Source organism: Notolepis coatsorum (assembly GCF_963971535.1).
Source record: "Notolepis coatsorum genome assembly, chromosome: 9".
In the NCBI taxonomy this organism is placed as follows: domain Eukaryota; kingdom Metazoa; phylum Chordata; class Actinopteri; order Aulopiformes; family Paralepididae; genus Notolepis; species Notolepis coatsorum.
In genome coordinates this window covers 19,924,217-19,938,518 of record NC_140173.1, presented here as the reverse complement: position 1 = coordinate 19,938,518, position 14,302 = coordinate 19,924,217, and positions in this window count along the sequence as shown.

Here is a 14,302-nt window from a genome sequence, read left to right as displayed (position 1 = left end):
TAATTCATGCATTTATATCTAGCCGGTTAGACTACCTAATGCACTTTTCAGAGGTCTCCCTAAGAAAACCACAGAGAGGCTTCAGCTAATCCAAAACTCTGCAGCCCAACTGCTAACCAGAACCAAAAGGAGAGAGCACATTAGTCCAGTCTTAGCTACTTTACACTGGCTTCCTGTAACATTTAGAATTTACTTCAAGGCCCTTCTCCTTACATACAAAGCTCTAAATGTACAGGGACCTAGCTACATCGCCAACACTAATATATTACAGGCCAGCAAGAACACTGTGATCATCAGCTGCTGGACTACTAGAGCAGGGGTGTACAGTGCGACATATATATCGCACGTGCTACAGCAACAGCTGTCTGTGCGATGGATGGATTTACTTCAGTAGCACTGGTGCGATAGGGATTCGGTTCATATAGATACTCTTATTTTGAAAATCCTGTAGCGGGTCTCATTTCTGCCCACGCGCAGCTCCAGCTAGGCTCCGAAAGCTAGCAACGTTCAGGTGCATATGATACTCTTATTTTGAAAAAACTCTTGTGACAACTCGACGAGTCGTATCCGCCCTATCAGTGCTTCTGCATTATCTGCAAGCAGAGCAGCGCGTTGGTCGGTTGGTGGCGCGCACTGCTGCGTTAACACAGCAGTGCGCCTACACGTCCCGAAATAAGTCTGTGGTGTTTTTTCTTTCTCGCAACGGGTCAAATGCATCTACATGCTTTGCACCGTCGCCATTCCTTTATGCGCACATCGCCCGAAATTAACGTTTATGTACCATTACAATCACTACAACGTTAGCAAGCTAACAAGCTAATCCTGATCAGAGGCGCAGAGCCAGCAGACACGGTGTGGAAAGGGAAATGGGGGGCACTCTCTCCCCTTCCCTGTGTGTGTGTGCGTGCGTGCGTTTGGAAAGACGATGAAGTCACTAGTCAGGACTCAGGACAGGAGTATATTATAGTAAACTGAGGATGGACAGATAATGATGATATTCAAATATAAACAAGTTTCGAGAGGAGTGGAAGTTTGAAGACAGACTAGACTACAATATGATGCGGGGGTGGTGAGTTGAAACAGTGTGTGTGAATGAATGAATGAAAACTTTATTTAACAGATTGCAGAATGGGTACAGTACGGCTCAATACACACAATTGTTAAGGGGATGCAGACCAGAGAAAGACGTTTGTCTTGTTTACATCAGGGTCCCCCATTGTGTGTGTGTGTGTGTGTGTCCCAACCGACCCCACTTCTATGTTTCAATAAATTATTTGCATTTAAAACTATTAACGCTGACTCATTCCTTCAGTCCACTCAAAATTATGCTAATATTCCTTATGTTGTTTATGATATTAATTGAAAATAGCATATGAGAGTATCATAGTAATAATAACACATGGCGATATACTAAATGACAGCCAAACATGGCACTGCAACTAAATAACACAAATACAATAGGCACATTTGTGACTGTTACAAATATAACACGTTTTATACTTGTGCTACAAGATTTTGGCCTGTGCTACAAAACTATCAACCTCTGTAGCACCAGTGCTATGTGCAAAAAAAGTTAACGTACAGCCCTGTACTAGAGGCTCCCAGAAACAGTGAAAAGAGGATCGGTGATCCAGCCTTTATCAACTACGCCCCCAAAACTATGGAACAAACTACACAAAAACATCAGGGAAGCCAACTCACTAGATATCTTCAAAAGACAGCTTAAAACCTATCTCTTTGCTCAGGCATTTAAATGAAACATCAGGGATATCCTGACACAAATTGTCCTTTACCTGCACTATTCTTATTCTGCCTACTTGTATACATTTCCTATCAAATTCATCTGTCAGTTATATCCTAATTATCTCACTACCTCTTATGCAATGTAATTTTAAGAGCGCTGCTCTGTTGTAATATAAAACTGAACTTTGTAAAGAAACTCAACGTTGAGTGATGGTCCCAGTCCGCCACTGACTCTGTCTAGTATTATATTTTATTATTTTTAGAATAGCCTATTTTTAAACTGAATCAAACCGCACTTTTTTACTCTGTCTATTCTATTTTATATTTGTATTACTGAATGAAAGCGTAAACAGAGAGGCCTATTGGGATGTTAGATCCTAATGTGAACAACTGATGTACCTTACCTTGCTACCTCTATCTTGTTCTGCTCGTGTAGCCGGACTAGTTCTACCTCAGCAGACCCTTGTTGCTACGACTCTGCGTTTTGTTGCGTTTTTCCAGACAAAGAGATTCAGGTTAATCTTTAACTGAAACTAGTGGTGTATTTATGTTCAGTCTGTTAGGTAATAAAGACAGAAACAATGCAGCAGCATTAGGGTACAATGATTAGTGCTCAAAGGCACTAAAAAACTAATTACAAACATCTCAAAACAAGCTAGTCAGACTACTACTTGACCTGACTCCTAGAACTAGGGGTGCACCGATATGAAAATTGGCCACCGATACCGATAGCTCAACTAACGCAATCGGCCGATACCGATACCGATAATTGTGGCAAAAAATAAGTATTTCTAATTTTTTTTAATTTTTTTTTTAATTTTTTTTAATTTTTTTAATGAAACTACTGTATATTTGTATGTGTGTTTGTATTTGTAGGCCTCTTTACTTACTTAAAAAAGGAAACATCAAGAAATATGTTTATGGTATCACTGATCCCTCTCCCAGTATCGTCTGGCGGCCTGCAGAGGGATACTATTTTCTCAACCAGAGCTTTCAACCAATGCAATGGAACCATTCTGGCGGCCTGCAGCGGGATACTATTCTCTCAACCAGAGCTTTCAACCAATGCAATGGAACCATTTTGATTGACAGTCGATTCGGCCAATTACGCCACACCGCTAGCACCCACCTCCTGCTTACCACCAAGCGAATATTCATTTTTCTACTTCGGGGCATGCCGCCATTGATCTGCTTGTGAGAATGCGAGTCAAACTCAGAACCACAACAAGCTAATAAGTTAGCTGCCCGGCAGTGCCCGCCGACCAGCGCGCTCCACAGGATGGCCAAACGAGACACAATGATTTTACTGCAACAAATGTTATAATAAAACAAAGCCTTTCTATACATTTGTCTGGTTGAAAACTTTATTAACAGATTGCAGAATGTGTAGTTGGGTACGGAATGAGCAACGGAATGTAACCGAGCTATGCACGGCTTGCTTGCTATCTTCGGGTAAATACTATGCTGATGTAATTGAACGTGTAACTAACTATAATAACGTTAATGCCACAAAACGAATGTTTGTGTCATTTTAACAGCAGATACTTTCTTAAATGCCATCCTCCCGACAGAGCGGTGTTGATGGGGAGCTCTGATGGATTCGCTTGGTTGTGTTATTACATTAGCATTGAACAGCTAACCGAAAGCTAGGGTTAACTAATGTTAAAGGTTTAGCCATAACGTTACGTTGGCTAAAGTTGGGGCTATTCTTAATACAGTAATAATGGCTGCAGACCTGCAAGCAAAGTACAGCAAGTTGGCAAAGGAGTATTCCAACGTAAATCACATTTTCACCAGTAACGTTAGTCGTCTGCCTCCCGGCTATGAACGGACTCGGAGTAATGCCTTGCTGCTATGGGTAATAATAATATGCTGATGTTATTGTCCGTGTAACACTAACTATATAACGTTAATGCCACAAAACGAATGCCTTGTTAATCATAAATAGTAACTTTGATGCAGTAGCTTGTGTGTGTGTGGGGCGGACGGCGGGCGTTGTGCAGGTAGGTCGCGAGTGAATTTTTTTTTTGTCTTGACGCTACACAAATGGATGGTTAGTTATCGGCGACTGCTATCGGCACATTTGAGCTTATCGGCCGATAGGCCGATAGCAGTCAACAAGGCACTTATCGGCCGATACCGATACCCGACCGATATATCGGTGCACCCCTACCTAGAACCCACCTCACCCCTGCCCACTTTGACAACCTAGGATGGCTTAGAGTAGACGACAGAGTACAGCAACTTGCAATGGGCCTGGTCTACAAGATACACTACGCGACCAAGGTACCCATGTACATGTCAAAATACTTCCCAAAGGTCAGTGAATACCACGATCACAACACCAGAGGGAGCTCCACAAATCATGTAAAACCCAGATTCGGCTCAAACAAGGGACTAAACACGTTTCGCAATTATGCCACATCAATGTGGAACGCCCTACCTAAAGCTGTAAAGGAATGTGAATCACTACCCACTTTCAAAAACACTCTCAAAAAACACCTACGTGAGACTGCAATTCGAAACTGGCCCCTACAAATGTCCTAACCTAGTTGTACAGTAAATGACCAAGTAAGGCTTTGTCAATATTCCAATGTACAGTGTAAAATGTGTGTGTGTCCCCTACCCAACCCCCCCCCCCCCCCCCCACCTCCAATGTACAGCCCTCACCCAACCCACCCAACCCCACCCCACCCAACCAACCTCCTCCAATGTACAGTTTCTATGCCAAATGTATATACACTCCTTTTCTGGACACTTTTGTATCACAAACAGTACTGTATTTGCAAATCTGATATGTCATAAATGTATAGATGTAGCAGTACTGTCTATCTGTATGTCATGTATGTCATATATGTTATGATGAATTGAAAAAAGACGAAAGTCTTTCTCTGGTCTGCATCCCCTTAACAATTGTATGTATTGAGCTGTACTGTACCCATTCTGCAATCTGTTAATACACTTTTCAATCAATCAATCAATGGCGTCTGCAGCACACAAGGCCCAGCCTAGCCCCTTTCGTGACTTTCGGTTTGCAAGCCTGTGGCTTTTGTGACCGGAGTCACTTGCCCACCCGCCCCGATCACCCAGTAGCGAAACGACCAAGCGTCGTCAAGGGGCTCGCGGTGTGTCAAGAATACATCAGATCTGAATTTCAAAGATACCCAGCGTACAATATGGGTCTAACACAGCTTCACGATGGGGTCTGGAAGCTCGGAGTTGCTAATAAACAGTTTAAAACATTGTTACTCGACGAGTGGTATTTACAGACCGAACGTCCATCTCCGCCGTTGGTGTCACAGCGCATGCGCACCATGCCGCGTTCACGTTACTGGGAAGAAGCGGAAGAACCAGAGGACATCTCGTTGCTACCATCTACAACTAGGAAGCCTTCACGCTTTGACTCTATATATATCTATGGATGAAACGCCCACATCCATACTTCCGCAATTCGTGACGCGAAGTGGGAGATATGGGGTCTATAAAAGAATCCCATATGTCCTAGTAGGAATTACCACTAGGAGGCTGACGTGAATGGTTTTTCCCAGTCGGAAACTGGTTCTTCCGCTTCTTCCCAGTAACGTGAACGCGGCATGGTGCGCATGCGCTGTGACACCAACGGCGGAGATGGACGTTCGGTCTGTAAATACCACTCGTCGAGTAACAATGTTTTAAACTGTTTATTAGCAACTCCGAGCTTCCAGACCCCATCGTGAAGCTGTGTTAGACCCATATTGTACGCTGGGTATCTTTGAAATTCAGATCTGATGTATTCTTGACACACCGCGAGCCCCTTGACGACGCTTGGTCGTTTCGCTACTGGGTGATCGGGGCGGGTGGGCAAGTGACTCCGGTCACAAAAGCCACAGGCTTGCAAACCGAAAGTCACGAAAGGGGCTAGGCCCAGCCTGGGTATGAAACCACTGCAAGCGGCTAGTAATATGCAGAATAAAACATTCAATTGTGCAATGTCGTAATCTCAAATGGGAGCCTATTGATCAAGAGGGTGACATTAAAGTTCAAAGGACCTTCTGATTTAACAAACCTGCTTTGTGTTTCTTCATCTCAGTTTCAGCATCAAAACATTCAGTAGTTTCACGGTGAAGAATCTGGCGATCAGTCTCTACTCTAGTTCATACTCCTCCACGGTGCTCCACCTTAGTCCGTTCAAACACTTCAAATATATCTTCTGCAGCTGCAGTTAGTCCATTCATTACACGATCTCTGCATTATAGTTCTAGATATGATCAGAGAATTAGATTAGCATTAGCTTATTAGCCATAGTTCTAGATATTATCAGATAATTAGATTAGCATTAGCTTATTAGCCATAGACAACGAGGTGAAGCTGCAGTAGTACACAAAGAGCGCATGCTGACGTCATTTCCGCTGGGCGGGGACTGCCTCAACGCTCTATAAAGGAGAGGACCAACTCTAATGCTGCCAGTAGAGGGCGCTCGAAGCGCAGTAATTGCAATTGCGGGAGGTACACTAAATGGGAGGTTTACACAAAATCACAATTTATAACTAACAAAAATACATTTTGGATAATGTTCTTTCTTCTCTCTAAATGCATTCCATTGAAGTGGGAACTAGGATACATCGGTGTGGTCTTTTCGGGGGACCCTGATGTAAACAAGACGAAAGTCTTTCTCTGGTCTGCATCCCCTTAACAATTTATGTATTGAGCTGTACTGTACTGTACCCATTCTGCAATCTGTTAATACAATTTTCAATCAATCAATCAGTCTCTGTAAACACTTTTAAAAAGCAGCTAAAGACTGTGTTGTTCAAACAGGCTTGGCTAACTATGTCTGTGTAAATCTTTTTTTTTTTTTTCTTTCACGTTTTTAATTACTTTCTTTTTAACATGCTGCTATCCTTGCACTTTGATATTTTTATATGTGAAGCACTTTGTGACCCTGGTCTGTGAAAGGTACTTACTTACCTTACTTACCTTACCTTACCTTACCTTACCTTACCTTACCTTACCTTACCTTACCTTACCTTACCTTACCTTACCTTACCTTACTTACTTACTTACTTACTTACTTACTTACTTACTTACTTACTTACTTACTTACTTACTTACTTACTTACTTACTTACTTACTTACTTACTTACTTACTTACTTACTTACTTACTTACTTACTTACTTACTTACTTACTTACTTACTTACTTACTTACTTACTTACTTACTTACTTACTTACTTACTTACTTACTTACTTACTTACTTACTTACTTACTTACTTACTTACTTACTTACTTACTTACTTACTTACTTACTTACTTACTTACTTACTTACTTACTTACTTACTTACTTACTTACTTACTTACTTACTTACTTACTTACTTACTTACTTACTTACTTACTTACTTACTTACTTACTTACTTACTTACTTACTTACTTACTTACTTACTTACTTACTTACTTACTTACTTACTTACTTACTTACTTACTTACTTACTTACTTACTTACTTACTTACTTACTTACTTACTTACTTACTTACTTACTTACTTACTTACTTACTTACTTACTTACTTACTTACTTACTTACTTACTTACTTACTTACTTACTTACTTACTTACTTACTTACTTACTTACTTACTTACTTACTTACTTACTTACTTACTTACTTACTTACTTACTTACTTACTTACTTACTTACTTACTTACTTACTTACTTACTTACTTACTTACTTACTTACTTACTTACTTACTTACTTACTTACTTACTTACTTACTTACTTACTTACTTACTTACTTACTTACTTACTTACTTACTTACTTACTTACTTACTTACTTACTTACTTACTTACTTACTTACTTACTTACTTACTTACTTACTTACTTACTTACTTACTTACTTACTTACTTACTTACTTACTTACTTACTTACTTACTTACTTACTTACTTACTTACTTACTTACTTACTTACTTACTTACTTACTTACTTACTTACTTACTTACTTACTTACTTACTTACTTACTTACTTACTTACTTACTTACTTACTTACTTACTTACTTACTTACTTACTTACTTACTTACTTACTTACTTACTTACTTACTTACTTACTTACTTACTTACTTACTTACTTACTTACTTACTTACTTACTTACTTACTTACTTACTTACTTACTTACTTACTTACTTACTTACTTACTTACTTACTTACTTACTTACTTACTTACTTACTTACTTACTTACTTACTTACTTACTTACTTACTTACTTACTTACTTACTTACTTACTTACTTACTTACTTACTTACTTACTTACTTACTTACTTACTTACTTACTTACTTACTTACTTACTTACTTACTTACTTACTTACTTACTTACTTACTTACTTACTTACTTACTTACTTACTTACTTACTTACTTACTTACTTACTTACTTACTTACTTACTTACTTACTTACTTACTTACTTACTTACTTACTTACTTACTTACTTACTTACTTACTTACTTACTTACTTACTTACTTACTTACTTACTTACTTACTTACTTACTTACTTACTTACTTACTTACTTACTTACTTACTTACTTACTTACTTACTTACTTACTTACTTACTTACTTACTTACTTACTTACTTACTTACTTACTTACTTACTTACTTACTTACTTACTTACTTACTTACTTACTTACTTACTTACTTACTTACTTACTTACTTACTTACTTACTTACTTACTTACTTACTTACTTACTTACTTACTTACTTACTTACTTACTTACTTACTTACTTACTTACTTACTTACTTACTTACTTACTTACTTACTTACTTACTTACTTACTTACTTACTTACTTACTTACTTACTTACTTACTTACTTACTTACTTACTTACTTACTTACTTACTTACTTACTTACTTACTTACTTACTTACTTACTTACTTACTTACTTACTTACTTACTTACTTACTTACTTACTTACTTACTTACTTACTTACTTACTTACTTACTTACTTACTTACTTACTTACTTACTTACTTACTTACTTACTTACTTACTTACTTACTTACTTACTTACTTACTTACTTACTTACTTACTTACTTACTTACTTACTTACTTACTTACTTACTTACTTACTTACTTACTTACTTACTTACTTACTTACTTACTTACTTACTTACTTACTTACTTACTTACTTACTTACTTACTTACTTACTTACTTACTTACTTACTTACTTACTTACTTACTTACTTACTTACTTACTTACTTACTTACTTACTTACTTACTTACTTACTTACTTACTTACTTACTTACTTACTTACTTACTTACTTACTTACTTACTTACTTACTTACTTACTTACTTACTTACTTACTTACTTACTTACTTACTTACTTACTTACTTACTTACTTACTTACTTACTTACTTACTTACTTACTTACTTACTTACTTACTTACTTACTTACTTACTTACTTACTTACTTACTTACTTACTTACTTACTTACTTACTTACTTACTTACTTACTTACTTACTTACTTACTTACTTACTTACTTACTTACTTACTTACTTACTTACTTACTTACTTACTTACTTACTTACTTACTTACTTACTTACTTACTTACTTACTTACTTACTTACTTACTTACTTACTTACTTACTTACTTACTTACTTACTTACTTACTTACTTACTTACTTACTTACTTACTTACTTACTTACTTACTTACTTACTTACTTACTTACTTACTTACTTACTTACTTACTTACTTACTTACTTACTTACTTACTTACTTACTTACTTACTTACTTACTTACTTACTTACTTACTTACTTACTTACTTACTTACTTACTTACTTACTTACTTACTTACTTACTTACTTACTTACTTACTTACTTACTTACTTACTTACTTACTTACTTACTTACTTACTTACTTACTTACTTACTTACTTACTTACTTACTTACTTACTTACTTACTTACTTACTTACTTACTTACTTACTTACTTACTTACTTACTTACTTACTTACTTACTTACTTACTTACTTACTTACTTACTTACTTACTTACTTACTTACTTACTTACTTACTTACTTACTTACTTACTTACTTACTTACTTACTTACTTACTTACTTACTTACTTACTTACTTACTTACTTACTTACTTACTTACTTACTTACTTACTTACTTACTTACTTACTTACTTACTTACTTACTTACTTACTTACTTACTTACTTACTTACTTACTTACTTACTTACTTACTTACTTACTTACTTACTTACTTACTTACTTACTTACTTACTTACTTACTTACTTACTTACTTACTTACTTACTTACTTACTTACTTACTTACTTACTTACTTACTTACTTACTTACTTACTTACTTACTTACTTACTTACTTACTTACTTACTTACTTACTTACTTACTTACTTACTTACTTACTTACTTACTTACTTACTTACTTACTTACTTACTTACTTACTTACTTACTTACTTACTTACTTACTTACTTACTTACTTACTTACTTACTTACTTACTTACTTACTTACTTACTTACTTACTTACTTACTTACTTACTTACTTACTTACTTACTTACTTACTTACTTACTTACTTACTTACTTACTTACTTACTTACTTACTTACTTACTTACTTACTTACTTACTTACTTACTTACTTACTTACTTACTTACTTACTTACTTACTTACTTACTTACTTACTTACTTACTTACTTACTTACTTACTTACTTACTTACTTACTTACTTACTTACTTACTTACTTACTTACTTACTTACTTACTTACTTACTTACTTACTTACTTACTTACTTACTTACTTACTTACTTACTTACTTACTTACTTACTTACTTACTTACTTACTTACTTACTTACTTACTTACTTACTTACTTACTTACTTACTTACTTACTTACTTACCCTGGTATGTATGCCCTCTCAGAACACATAACTCCTTTTTGTTTACTTTAGTTCAGCTTTCAATACTATTCTACCCAACAAGCTTCACAGTAAACTACACAAACTCGGACTGAACACCACATTATGCAATTGGATCTTGGACTTTCTTACAAATCGTACACAACATGTCAGGATTGGCAAGCACATCTCCCCCACCCTGCCCATTAGCACCAGGGCCCCTCAGGGCCAAATGCTCAGCCCACTTCTCTACACTCTTTTCACTCACGACTGTTGCTCCTCCTCTCCATCTAACCTCATAGTTAAATTTGCAGACGACACAACATCAAAGGAAATGATGAGACCTCATAGAGGAGGGAGGTCGAGTGACTAGTGGAGTGGTGCGGTAGTCATAACCTTGCTCTCAACCCCACGAAGACCAAGGGAATGATGATCGATTTCCGCAGGACTGGTGATGACCTCAGCCACTCTCCACTCCTCATTGGAAGTGAGGAGGTGGAGAGGGTTTAAAAATGTAAGTTTCTGGGCGTGACTGTCTGATGACCTGTCCTGGGGATCAACATTACCTCTGCTGTGAGGAAAGCACAGCAGCGCCTTTTCAAACTTAAATGGGCTAAACTCCCACAGGGACTGATGGCTAACTTCTATCACTGCGCAGTAGAGAGTGTGCTCACATACAGACTACTGGTGTGGTTCTCCAGCTGCACCAGGGCAGAGAAGGAGGCCCTCCACAGAGTGGGCAAGGCTGCGAGGAGGATCACTGGAGCTAGCCTCCCAGATATCTCCACAGTCTTCACCTCCCGCTGCCTATGTCGTGTGAATAACATCCTACAGGACCAGTACCACCCAGCACACCATCTTTTTAAACTGCTGCCCTCTGGTCGAAGGTACAGATCCATCCAGTCCGGTACTAGCAGACTGACCAACAGCCTCTATCCACGGGCTGTCAGGCTGCTCAATGATCAACTTATGAACATGGGGAACGAGCCAGCAAATTGCTATGTCACCAGCTAAGACAGTCTGCAGAGGCCGGACTTGGCCGAGATTGACACTTCAGATGGAATAGCTACCGATCAAAACATCATTAATAGCCAATTTAAGGAGTTCTATGAGAACCTTTACACCTCTGAGAAGAGGGAGGATATACAGATGGCGCAGTTTCTCGGTGATCTTGATTTGCAGACCTTAAGTGACCAGGATAGGTCTGATCTTGACCGCAATATCTCTGTGGCTGAAATTGATCGAGCTATCAGGAAGATGAAGGGTGGCAAAGCCCCAGGGCTGGACGGCTTCCCAATAGAATTTTTTAAAACATTCTCTCTCAAACTAATTCCTATTTTAAAAGATGTACATATGCAGAGGCATTGGAACGAGAGTCACTCCCACCCGCCACAATGACTCAGGCCACAATTTCAGTCTTTCTTAAAAAAGGAAAAGACCCTCTGAAGTGTGAATCGTATCGGCCAATCAGTTTGCTTTGCTGCGATTATAAGATTTAGCCAGTAGACTGGAGTCAGTTATCCATACAGTGGTACACCCGGATCAAACAGGCTTTATTCTGGAGCGTCACCTCTTTGGTAACATACGTAGGCTGTTCAATATCATATACTCTCCTGAAGCCCCGCCCACAGCAGAGGTTCTGTTATCTCTCGATGCTCAGAAAGCATTTGATCGCATTGAATATGAATATCTTTTCACAACTCTAGAGAGGTTTGGGTTCGGGCCCATTTTCCGTGCTTGGATTAGGGTCTTGTATGTTTCACCACAGGCCTCGGTCCGAACCAATAAGACTATTTCCAAATACTTTCAGATAGGGAGGGGCACTAGACAGGGTTGCGGATTGAGTCCCTTATTGTTCAATCTCGCCATTGAACCACTGGCGTTCGCTCTGAGGAGTGATGCGGGCCTCGCAGGTATCTCTAGGCGCGGCCAAACACATATACTATCACTTTATGCAGATGACCTGATCCTGTACCTGTCCGATCCCCATATTTCCATCCCGAAGGCACTGGATATTATCTCAAACTTTGGCAAGTTCTCAGGATACAAAATGAACCTCTCTAAGAGCTTGTTTTTTCCGGTTAATGATTTAGCTCGAAAGATGTCGTTCGGGGCATACCCACTGAAGATAATCTCTGAGTCTTTCACATACCTGGGAGTGACTGTCAAGTCAAGTCAGTTTTATTTATATAGCACATTTCCAGGCAGCGGCAGCTGACACCAAAGTGCTTCACAAGCAAGTTGATAAAAACAAAAGTGTGATGCAAGGTATAAGATTAAAAAAAAACATAGCAAAGCAATGAAAGCAACAAAAACAAAACAATATGGTGCAAGATATAGGATTAAAAACATAATAAAGCAATGAAAGCAATAAAAACTGGTAGGACACAGTAAAACAAAGAGGATAGAAGGGCCAGGGGTCTAGTGGTGATTAAGTAGGGGGGAAGGCCAAGGAGAACAGGTAGGTTTTCAAGAGTGATTTAAAAGCCTGCACGGTCTGGGCAGTCCATACGCTGAGGGGGAGGCTGTTCCACAATCTAGGCGCTGCGGTGGAGAAAGCTCTGTCTCCCCTAGTCTTGAGCCTGGTTCTGGGTACCACCAATAGCAGCTGGTCAGCTGATCTGAGGGATCGGTGGGGGGTGTGGCGGTGCAAGAGCTCGGACAGATAGGAGGGAGCCGTGCCATTTAATGATTTAAAAACATTTAGGGCTAATTTAAAATCGATCCTGAAGCTAACAGGCAGCCAGTGGAGCGAGGCCAAAACTGGGCTGATGTGTTCGTGTTTTCTTGTTTTGGTGAGGAGGCGCCCGGCTGCGTTCTGCACCAGTTGTAGGCGGCGGAGGAGGGACTTGTCGATGCCCGTGTACAGAGCATTGCAGTAGTCGAGGCGAGTGGTGACAAAGGCATGTATCACCGTCTCTATGTTACTTTGGGAGAGGTATGCCTTTGTCTTCGCCAGGACACGCAAGTATAGGGACTTATTTAAGCTAAACCTTAAACCAGCCCTGGATAAGGCTAAACAAGATCTTGCTCGCTGGTCAACACTTCCCCTATCACTAGCCGGCAGGATTAACTCAATCAAGATGACAATTATGCCCAGGTTCCTATTTTTGTTTCAAACAGTGCCCGTCTTTATCCCCAAATCCTTTTTCAAAGAATTAGACACATTTATTACAACCTTTATCTGGAATAAGACCACCCCGCGTATTAGAAGGGCATTGCTGGAAAGACCGAAAGAGGATGGAGGATTAGCACTCCCAAATGTTTTGCAATTCTATTGGGCGGCAAACATCCATAAACTGACATATTGGATGGCTGCATCACATGGGGGAGGCGGAATGGTGTGGGCAGGGCCGGACTGGGGAAATAATTCATACCGGGAGATATAGCGCAAAATATAGCCCCAATCAAGCCACTTTTTAAGCAGGGGGTCTGGGGGTCCCCCACCCAGAATTTCTTTGTTACAAAGACATAATTTCCTGCATTCTGGTTAATTTTAGTGCATGTGAATCACAAACTAATAAGCCAACAATTGCTTAGTACAATGTACTGTTATGAACCTCAAATAAAACTGTTGTGGCACTAGCAATGCTACTCTCTCCACCTTCAAAAAGAAAAAAGCAAGAGCACAACAT